Genomic DNA, 10,879 nt, shown 5'->3' on the forward strand with positions numbered 1-10,879 from the left:
GACATAAGGTAATCGAATGTAAGGCATTTCACGGTATCATCGTCACGAGGAAATCGGAAGAAGGCCAGTCGTTGACAGTTGCTGGTTGCTGTAGCGGTGAAAATACACGGAAAATCTGCAAAAGCAGTAGCGGAGGATAGACAATGTTGCTTGCCAGTAAAGTGCCGTGCCCTCTGAAGCAGTGGTCGCTTCTGTGCTTCTTATGTACAGCATTCAGAAATGAGGTCGCAGATGACATACGGTAATCGAATGTAAGCCATTTCACGGTATCATTGTCACGAGGAACTCGGAAGAAGGCCACTCGTTGACCGTTGCTGGTTGTTTTAGCGGTCAAAATCCACGGCAAGATCTTCAATAGCAGTAGCGGAGGATAGACAATGTGGCTTGCCAACCAAGTGCCGTGCCCTCTGAAGCAGTGGTCGCTTCGATGCTTCTTATGTGCAGCATTCAGAAATGACGTCGCAGATGACATACGGTAATCGAATGTAAGGCATTCCACGTTATCATTGTCACGAGGAACTCGGAAGAAGGCCAGTCGTTGACTGTTGCTGGCTGTTGCAGGGGTGAAAATCCACGGAAAATCTGTAAAAGCAGTAGCGGAGGCTGGACTATGTTGCCTGCCAGCCAAGTGCCGTGCTCTCTGAAGCAGTGGTCGCTTCGATGCTTCTTATGCACAGCATTCAGAAATGAGGTCGCAGAGGACATACGGTAATCGAATCTAAAGCACATCACGGTATCATTGCCACGAGGAACTCGGAAGAAGGCCAGTCGTTGACAGTTGCTGGTTGTTATAGCGGTGAAAATCCACGGAAAATCTGTAAAAGCAGTAGCGGAGGCTAGACAATGTTGATTGCCAGCCAAGGGCCGTGCCCTCTGAAGCAGTGATCGCTTCGATGCTTCTAATGTGCAGCATTCAGAAATGACGTCGCAGATGACATACGGTAATCGAATGTAAGGCATTCCACGTTATCATTGTCACGAGGAACTCGGAAGAAGGCCAGTAGTTGGCAGTTGCTGGTTGTTGTAGCGGTGAAAATCCACGGAAAATCTGCAAAAGCAGTAGCGGAGGGTAGACAATGTTGCTTGCCAGCCAAGGGCCGTGCCCTCTGAAGCAGTGATCGCTTCGATGCTTCTTATGTGCAGCATTCAGAAATGACGTCGCAGATGACATACGGTAATCGAATGTAAGGCATTCCACGTTATCATTGTCACGAGGAACTCGGAAGAAGGCCAGTCGTTGACAGTTGCTGGTTTTTGTAGCAGTGAAAATTCACGGAAAATCTGTAAAAGCAGTAGCGGAGGCTAGACAATGTTGCTTGCCAGCCAAGGGCCGTGCCCTCTGAAGCAGTGATCGCTTCGATGCTTCTTATGTGCAGCATTCAGAAATGACGTCGCAGATGACATACGGTAATCGAATGTAAGGCATTCCACGTTATCATTGTCACGAGGAACTCGGAAGAAGGCCAGTCGTTGACAGTTGCTGGTTGTTGTAGCGGTGAAAATCCACGGAAAATCTGTAAAAGCAGTAGCGGAGGCTAGACAATGTTGCTTGCCAGCCAAGGGCCGTGCCCTCTGAAGCAGTGATCGCTTCGATGCTTCTTATGTGCAGCATTCAGAAATGACGTCGCAGATAACATACGGTAATCGAATGTAAGGCATTCCACGTGATCATTGTCACGAGGAACTCGGAAGAAGGCCAGTCGTTGACAGTTGCTGGTTGTTGTAGCGGTGAAAATCCACGGAAAATCTGCAAAAGCAGTAGCGGAGGGTAGACAATGTTGCTTGCCAGCCAAGGGCCGTGCCCTCTGAAGCAGTGATCGCTTCGATGTTTCTTATGTGCAGCATTCAGAAATGACGTCGCAGATGACATACGGTAATCGAATGTAAGGCATTCCACGTTATCAGTGTCACGAAGAACTCGGAAGAAGGCCAGTCGTTGACAGTTGCTGGTTGTTGTAGCGGTGAAAATCCACGGAAAATCTGTAAAAGCAGTAGCGGAGGCTAGACAATGTTGCTTGCCAGCCAAGGGCCGTGCCCTCTGAAGCAGTGATCGCTTCGATGCTTCTTATGTGCAGCATTCAGAAATGACGTCGCAGATGACATACGGTAATCGAATGTAAGGCATTCCACGTTATCATTGTCACGAGGAACTCGGAAGAAGGCCAGTCGTTGACAGTTGCTGGTTGTTGCAGCGGTGAAAATCCACGTAAAATCTGTAAAAGCAGTAGCGGAGGCTAGACAATGTTGCTTGCCAGCCAAGGGCCTTGCCCTCTGAAGCAGTGATCGCTTCGGTGCTTCTTATGTGCAGCATTCAGAAATGATGTCGCAGATGACATACGGTAGTCGAATGTAAGGCATTCCACGTTATCATTGTCACGAGGAACTCGAAAGAAGGCCAGTCGTTTACAGTTGCTGGTTGTTGTAGCGGTGAAAATCCACGGAAAATCTGCAAAAGCAGTAGCGGAGGCTAGACAATGTTGCTTGCCAGCCAAGGGCCGTGCCCTCTGAAGCAGTGATCGCTTCGATGCTTCTTATGTGCGTCATTCAGAAATGACGTCGCAGATGACATACGGTAATCGAATGTAAGGCATTCCACGTTATCAATGTCACGAGGAACTCGGAAGAAGGCCAGTCGTTGACAGTTGCTGCTTGTTGCAGCGGTGAGAATCCACGGAAAATCTGTAAAAGCAGTAGCGGAGGCTAGACAATGTTGCTTGCCAGCCAAGGGCCTTGCCCTCTGAAGCAGTGATCGCTTCGATGCTTCTTATGTGCAGCATTCAGAAATGACGTCGCAGATGACATACGGTAATCGAATGTAAGGCATTCCACGTTATCATTGTCACGAGGAACTCGAAAGAAGGCCAGTCGTTGACAGTTGCTGGTTGTTGTAGCGGTGAAAATCCACGGAAAATCTGCAAAAGCAGTAGCGGAGGCTAGACAATGTTGCTTGCCAGCCAAGTGCCGTGCCCTCTGAGGCAGTGATTGCTTCGATGCTTCTTATGTACGGCATTCAGAAATGACGTTGCAGATGAGATACGGTTTCTGGTTATTGTAGCGGTGAAAATGCACGGAAAATCTGCAAAAGCAGTAGCGGAGGCTGGAAAATGTTGCTTGCCAGCCAAGTGCCGTGTCCTCTGAAGCAGCGGTCGCTTCGATGCTTCTTATGTACAGCATTCAGAAATGAGGTCACAGATGACATACGGTAATCGAATGTAAGGCATTTCACGGTATCATTGCCACGAGGAACTCGGAAGAAGGCCAGTCGTTGACAGTTGCTGGTTGTTGTAGCGGTGAAAATCCACGGAAAATCTGCAAAAGCAGTAGCGGAGGCTAGACAATGTTGCTTGCCAGCCAAGGGCCGTGCCCTCTGAAGCAGTGGTCGCTGCGATGCTCCTTATGTACAGCAATCAGAGATGACGTCGAAGATGATATACTGTAATCGAATGTAAGGCATTTCACGGTATCATTGCCACGAAGAACTCGGAAGAAGGCCAGTCGTTGACAGTTGCTGGTTGTTGTAGCGGTGAAAATCCACGGAAAATCTGTAAAAGCAGTAGCGGAGGCTAGACAATGTTGCTTGCCAGCCAAGGGCCTTGCCCTCTGAAGCAGTGATCGCTTCGATGCTTCTTATGTGCAGCATTCAGAAATGACGTCGCAGATGACATACGGTAATCGAATGTAAGGCATTCCACGTTATCATTGTCACGAGGAACTCGGAAGAAGGCCAGTCGTTGACTGTTGCTGGTTGTTGTAGCGGTGAAAATCCACGGAAAATCTGTAAAAGCAGTAGCGGAGGCTAGACAATGTTGCTTGCCAGCCAAGGGCCTTGCCCTCTGAAGCAGTGATCGCTTCGATGCTTCTTATGTGCAGCATTCAGAAATGACGTCGCAGATGACATACGGTAATCGAATGTAAGGCATTCCACGTTATCATTGTCACGAGGAACTCGGAAGAAGGCCAGTCGTTGACAGTTGCTGGTTGTTGTAGCGGTGAAAATCCACGGAAAATCTGTAAAAGCAGTAGCGGAGACTAGACAATGTTGCTTGCCAGCCAAGTGCCGTGCCCTCTGAAGCAGTGATTGCTTCGATGCTTCTTATGTACAGCATTCAGAAATGACGTTGCAGATGAGATACAGTTGCTGGTTGTTGTAGCGGTGAAAATGCACGGAAAATCTGCAAAAGCAGTAGTGGAGGCTAGACAATGTTGCTTGCCAGCCAAGTGTCGTGCCCTCTGAAGCAGTGGTTGCTTCGATGCTTCTTATGTACATCATTGAGAATTGACGTCGCAAATGAGATACGGTAATCGAATGTAGGGCATTTCACGGTATCATTGTCACGAGGAACTCGGAGGAAGGCCACTCGTTGACCGTTGCTGGTTGTTGTAGCGGTGAAAATCCACGACAAGATCTTCAAGAGCAGTAGCGGAGGATAGACAATGTTGCTTGCCAGCCAAGTGCCGTGCCCTCTGAAGCAGTGGTCGCTTCGATGCTTCTTATGTACAGCATTCAGAAATGAAGTCGCAGATGACATAAGGTAATCGAATGTAAGGCATTTCACGGTATCATCGTCACGAGGAAATCGGAAGAAGGCCAGTCGTTGACAGTTGCTGGTTGCTGTAGCGGTGAAAATACACGGAAAATCTGCAAAAGCAGTAGCGGAGGATAGACAATGTTGCTTGCCAGTAAAGTGCTGTGCCCTCTGAAGCAGTGGTTGCTTCGATGCTTCTTATGTGCAGCATTGAGAATTGACGTCGCAGATGAGATACGGTAATCGAATGTAGGGCATTTCACAGTATCATTGTCACGAGGAACTCGGAAGAAGGCCACTCGTTGACCGTTGCTGGTTGTTGTAGCGGTGAAAATCCACGGCAATATCTTCAGGAGCAGTAGCGGAGGATAGACAATGTTGCTTGCCAGCCAAGTGCCGTGCCCTCTGAAGCAGTGGTTGCTTGGATGCTTCTTATGTACAGCATTCAGAATTGACGTCGCAGATGAGATACGGTAATCGAACGTAAGGCATTTCACGGTATCATTGTCACGAGGAACTCGGAAGAAGGCCAGTCGTTGACCGTTGCTGGTTGTTGTAGCGGTGAAAATCCACGGAAAATCTGCAAAAGCAGTAGCGGAGGATAGACAATGTGGCTTGCCAACCAAGTGCCGTGCCCTCTGAAGCAGTGGTCGCTTCGATGCTTCTTATGTGCAGCATTCAGAAATGACGTCGCAGATGACATACGGTAATCGAATGTAAGGCATTCCACGTTATCATTGTCACGAGGAACTCGGAAGAAGGCCAGTCGTTGACTGTTGCTGGCTGTTGCAGGGGTGAAAATCCACGGAAAATCTGTAAAAGCAGTAGCGGAGGCTGGAATATGTTGCCTGCCAGCCAAGTGCCGTGCTCTCTGAAGCAGTGGTCGCTTCGATGCTTCTTATGCACAGCATTCAGAAATGAGGTCGCAGAGGACATACGGTAATCGAATCTAAAGCACATCACGGTATCATTGCCACGAGGAACTCGGAAGAAGGCCAGTCGTTGACAGTTGCTGGTTGTTATAGCGGTGAAAATCCACGGAAAATCTGTAAAAGCAGTAGCGGAGGCTAGACAATGTTGATTGCCAGCCAAGGGCCGTGCCCTCTGAAGCAGTGATCGCTTCGATGCTTCTTATGTGCAGCATTCAGAAATGACGTCGCAGATGACATACGGTAATCGAATGTAAGGCATTCCACGTTATCATTGTCACGAGGAACTCGGAAGAAGGCCAGTAGTTGGCAGTTGCTGGTTGTTGTAGCGGTGAAAATCCACGGAAAATCTGCAAAAGAAGTAGCGGAGGGTAGACAATGTTGCTTGCCAGCCAAGGGCCGTGCCCTCTGAAGCGGTGATCGCTTCGATGCTTCTTATGTGCAGCATTCAGAAATGACGTCGCAGATGACATACGGTAATCGAATGTAAGGCATTCCACGTTATCATTGTCACGAGGAACTCGGAAGAAGGCCAGTCGTTGACAGTTGCTGGTTTTTGTAGCAGTGAAAATTCACGGAAAATCTGTAAAAGCAGTAGCGGAGGCTAGACAATGTTGCTTGCCAGCCAAGGGCCGTGCCCTCTGAAGCAGTGATCGCTTCGATGCTTCTTATGTGCAGCATTCAGAAATGACGTCGCAGATGACATACGGTAATCGAATGTAAGGCATTCCACGTTATCATTGTCACGAGGAACTCGGAAGAAGGCCAGTCGTTGACAGTTGCTGGTTGTTGTAGCGGTGAAAATCCACGGAAAATCTGTAAAAGCAGTAGCGGAGGCTAGACAATGTTGCTTGCCAGCCAAGGGACGTGCCCTCTGAAGCAGTGATCGCTTCGATGCTTCTTATGTGCAGAATTCAGAAATGACGTCGCAGATAACATACGGTAATCGAATGTAAGGCATTCCACGTTATCATTGTCACGAGGAACTCGGAAGAAGGCCAGTCGTTGACAGTTGCTGGTTGTTGTAGCGGTGAAAATCCACGGAAAATCTGCAAAAGCAGTAGCGGAGGGTAGACAATGTTGCTTGCCAGCCAAGGGCCGTGCCCTCTGAAGCAGTGATCGCTTCGATGTTTCTTATGTGCAGCATTCAGAAATGACGTGGCAGATGACATACGGTAATCGAATGTAAGGCATTCCACGTTATCATTGTCACGAGGAACTCGGAAGAAGGCCAGTCGTTGACAGTTGCTGGTTTTTGTAGCAGTGAAAATCCACGGAAAATCTGTAAAAGCAGTAGCGGAGGCTAGAAAATGTTGCTTGCCAGCCAAGGGCCGTGCCCTCTGAAGCAGTGATCGCTTCGATGCTTCTTATGTGCAGCATTCAGAAATGACGTCGCAGATGACATACGGTAATCGAATGTAAGGCATTCCATGTTATCATTGTCACGAGGAACTCGGAAGAAGGCCAGTCGTTGACAGTTGCTGGTTGTTGTAGCGGTGAAAATCCACGGAAAATCTGTAAAAGCAGTAGCGGAGGCTAGACAATGTTGCTTGCCAGCCAAGGGCCGTGCCCTCTGAAGCAGTGATCGCTTCGATGCTTCTTATGTGCAGAATTCAGAAATGACGTCGCAGATAACATACGGTAATCGAATGTAAGGCATTCCACGTTATCATTGTCACGAGGAACTCGGAAGAAGGCCAGTCGTAGACAGTTGCTGGTTGTTGTAGCGGTGAAAATCCACGGAAAATCTGTAAAAGCAGTAGCGGAGGCTAGACAATGTTGCTTGCCAGCCAAGGGCCTTGCACTCTGAAGCAGTGATCGCTTGGATGCTTCTTATGTGCAGCATTCAGAAATGACGTCGCAGATGACATACGGTAATCGAGCGTAAGGCATTCCACGTTACCATTGTCACGAGGCACTCTTAGGAAGGCCAGTCGTTGACAGTTTCTGGTTTTTGTAGCAGTGAAAATCCACGGAAAATCTGCAAAAGCAGTAGCGGAGGCTAGACAATGTTGCTTGCCAGCCAAGGGCTGTGCCCTCTGAAGCAGTGATCGGTTCGATGGTTCTTATGTGCAGCATTCAGAAATGACGTCGCAGATGACATACGGTAATCGAATGTAAGGCATTCCACGTTATCATTGTCACGAGGAACTCGGAAGAAGGCCAGTCGTTGACTGTTGCTGGTTGTTGTAGCGGTGAAAATCCACGGAAAATCTGTAAAAGCAGTAGCGGAGGCTAGACAATGTTGCTTGCCAGCCAAGGGCCTTGCCCTCTGAAGCAGTGATCGCTTCGATGCTTCTTATGTGCAGCATTCAGAAATGACGTCGCAGATGACATACGGTAATCGAATGTAAGGCATTCCACGTTATCATTGTCACGAGGAACTCGGAAGAAGGCCTGTCGTTGACAGTTGCTGGTTGTTGTAGCGGTGAAAATCCACGGAAAATCTGTAAAAGCAGTAGCGGAGACTAGACAATGTTGCTTGCCAGCCAAGTGCCGTGCCCTCTGAAGCAGTGGTCGCTTCGATAATTCTTATGTACAGCATTCAGAAATCACGTCGCAGATGACATACGGTAATCGAATCTAAGGCATTTCACGGTATCATTGTCACGAGGAATTCGGAAGAAGGCCAGTCGTTGACAGTTGTTGGTTGTTATAGCGGTGAAAATAGACGGAAAATCTGCAAAAGCATTAGCGGAGGATAGACAATGTTGCTTGCCAGCCAAGGGTCGTGCCCTCTGAAGCAGTGGTCGCTTCGATGCTTATTATGTACAGCAATCAGAGATGACGTCGCAAATGACATACGGTAATCGAGCGTAAGGCATTCCACGTTACCATTGTCACGAGGCACTATTAAGAAGGCCAGTCGTTGACAGTTGCTGGTTGTTGTAGCGGTGAAAATCCACGGAAAATCTGTAAAAGCAGTAGCGGAGACTAGACAATGTTGCTTGCCAGCCAAGTGCCGTGCCCTCTGAAGCAGTGATTGCTTCGATGCTTCTTATGTACAGCATTCAGAAATGACGTTGCAGATGAGATACAGTTGCTGGTTGTTGTAGCGGTGAAAATGCACGGAAAATCTGCAAAAGCAGTAGTGGAGGCTAGACAATGTTGCTTGCCAGCCAAGTGCCGTGCCCTCTGAAGCAGTGGTCGCTTCGATGCTTCTTATGTACAGCATTCAGAAATGAAGTCGCAGATGACATAAGGTAATCGAATGTAAGGCATTTCACGGTATCATCGTCACGAGGAAATCGGAAGAAGGCCAGTCGTTGACAGTTGCTGGTTGCTGTAGCGGTGAAAATACACCGAAAATCTGCAAAAGCAGTAGCGGAGGATAGACAATGTTGCTTGCCAGTAAAGTGCCGTGCCCTCTGAAGCAGTGGTTGCTTCGATGCTTCTTATGTACAGCATTGAGAATTGACGTCGCAGATAAGATACGGTAATCGAATATAGGGCATTTCACAGTATCATTGTCACGAGGAACTCGAAAGAAGGCCACTCATTGACCGTTGCTGGTTGTTGTAGCGGTGAAAATCCACGGCAAGATCTTCAGGAGCAGTAGCGGAGGATAGACAATGTTGCTTGCCAGCCAAGTGCCGTGCCCTCTGAAGCAGTGGTTGCTTGGATGCTTCTTATGTACAGCATTCAGAATTGACGTCGCAGATGAGATACGGTAATCGAACGTAAGGCATTTCACGGTATCATTGTCACGAGGAACTCGGAAGAAGGCCAGTCGTTGACCGTTGCTGGTTGTTGTAGCGGTGAAAATCCACGGAAAATCTGCAAAAGCAGAAGCGGAGTCTGGACAATGTTGCTTGGCAGCCAAGTGCCGTGCCCTCTGAAGCAGTGGTCGCTTCGGTGCTTCTTATGTACAGCATTCAGAAATGAGGTCGCAGATGACATACGGTAATCGAATGTCAGCCATTTCACGGTATCATTGTCACGAGGAACTCGGAAGAAGGCCACTCGTTGACCGTTGCTGGTTGTTGTAGCGGTCAAAATCCACGGCAAGATCTTCAATAGCAGTAGCGGAGGATAGACAATGTGGCTTGCCAACCAAGTGCCGTGCCCTCTGAAGCAGTGGTCGCTTCGATGCTTCTTATGTGCAGCATTCAGAAATGATGTCGCAGATGACATACGGTAATCGAATGTAAGGCATTCCACGTTATCATTGTCACGAGGAACTCGGAAGAAGGCCAGTCGTTGACAGTTGCTGGCTGTTGCAGGGGTGAAAATCCACGGAAAATCTGTAAAAGCAGTAGCGGAGGCTGGACTATGTTGCCTGCCAGCCAAGTGCCGTGCTCTCTGAAGCAGTGGTCGCTTCGATGCTTCTTATGCACAGCATTCAGAAATGAGGTCGCAGAGGACATACGGTAATCGAATCTAAGGCATATCACGGTATCATTGCCACGAGGAACTCGGAAGAAGGCCAGTCGTTGACAGTTGCTGGTTGTTATAGCGGTGAAAATCCACGGAAAATCTGCAAAAGCAGCAGCGGAGGCTAGACAATGTTGCTTGCCAGCCAAGGGCCGTGCCCTCTGAAGCAGTGATCGCTTCGATGCTTCTTAAATGCAGCATTCAGAAATGACGTCGCAGATGACATACGGTAATCGAATGTAAGGCATTCCACGTTATCATTGTCACGAGGAACTCGGAAGAAGGCCAGTCGTTGACAGTTGCTGGTTGTTGTAGCGGTGAAAATCCACGGAAAATCTGTAAAAGCAGTAGCGGAGGCTAGACAATGTTGCTTGCCAGCCAAGGGCCGTGCCCTCTGAAGCAGTGATCGCTTCGATGCTTCTTATGTGCAGCATTCAGAAATGACGTCGCAGATGACATACGGTAATCGAATGTAAGGCATTCCACGTTATCATTGTCACGAGGAACTCGGAAGAAGGCCAGTCGTTGACAGTTGCTGGTTGTTGTAGCGGTGAAAATCCACGGAAAATCTGTAAAAGCAGTAGCGGAGGCTAGACAATGTTGCTTGCCAGCCAAGGGCCGTGCCCTCTGAAGCAATGATCGCTTCGATGCTTCTTATGTGCAGCATTCAGAAATGACGTCGCAGATGACATGCGGTAATCGAATGTAAGGCATTCCACGTTATCATTGTCACGAGGAACTCGGAAGAAGGCCAGTCGTTGACAGTTGCTGGTTGTTGTAGCGGTGAAAATCCACGGAAAATCTGTAAAAGCAGTAGCGGAGACTAGACAATGTTGCTTGCCAGCCAAGTGCCGTGCCCTCTGAAGCAGTGGTCGCTTCGATAATTCTTATGTACAGCATTCAGAAATCACGTCGCAGATGACATACGGTAATCGAATCTAAGGCATTTCACGGTATCATTGTGACGAGGAATTCGGAAGAAGGCCAGACGTTGACAGTTGTTGGTTGTTATAGCGGTGAAAATACACGGAAAATCTGCAAAAGCATTAT

Source organism: Amblyomma americanum, chromosome 11 (genome assembly GCF_052857255.1).
Source record: "Amblyomma americanum isolate KBUSLIRL-KWMA chromosome 11, ASM5285725v1, whole genome shotgun sequence".
NCBI lineage: Eukaryota > Metazoa > Arthropoda > Arachnida > Ixodida > Ixodidae > Amblyomma > Amblyomma americanum.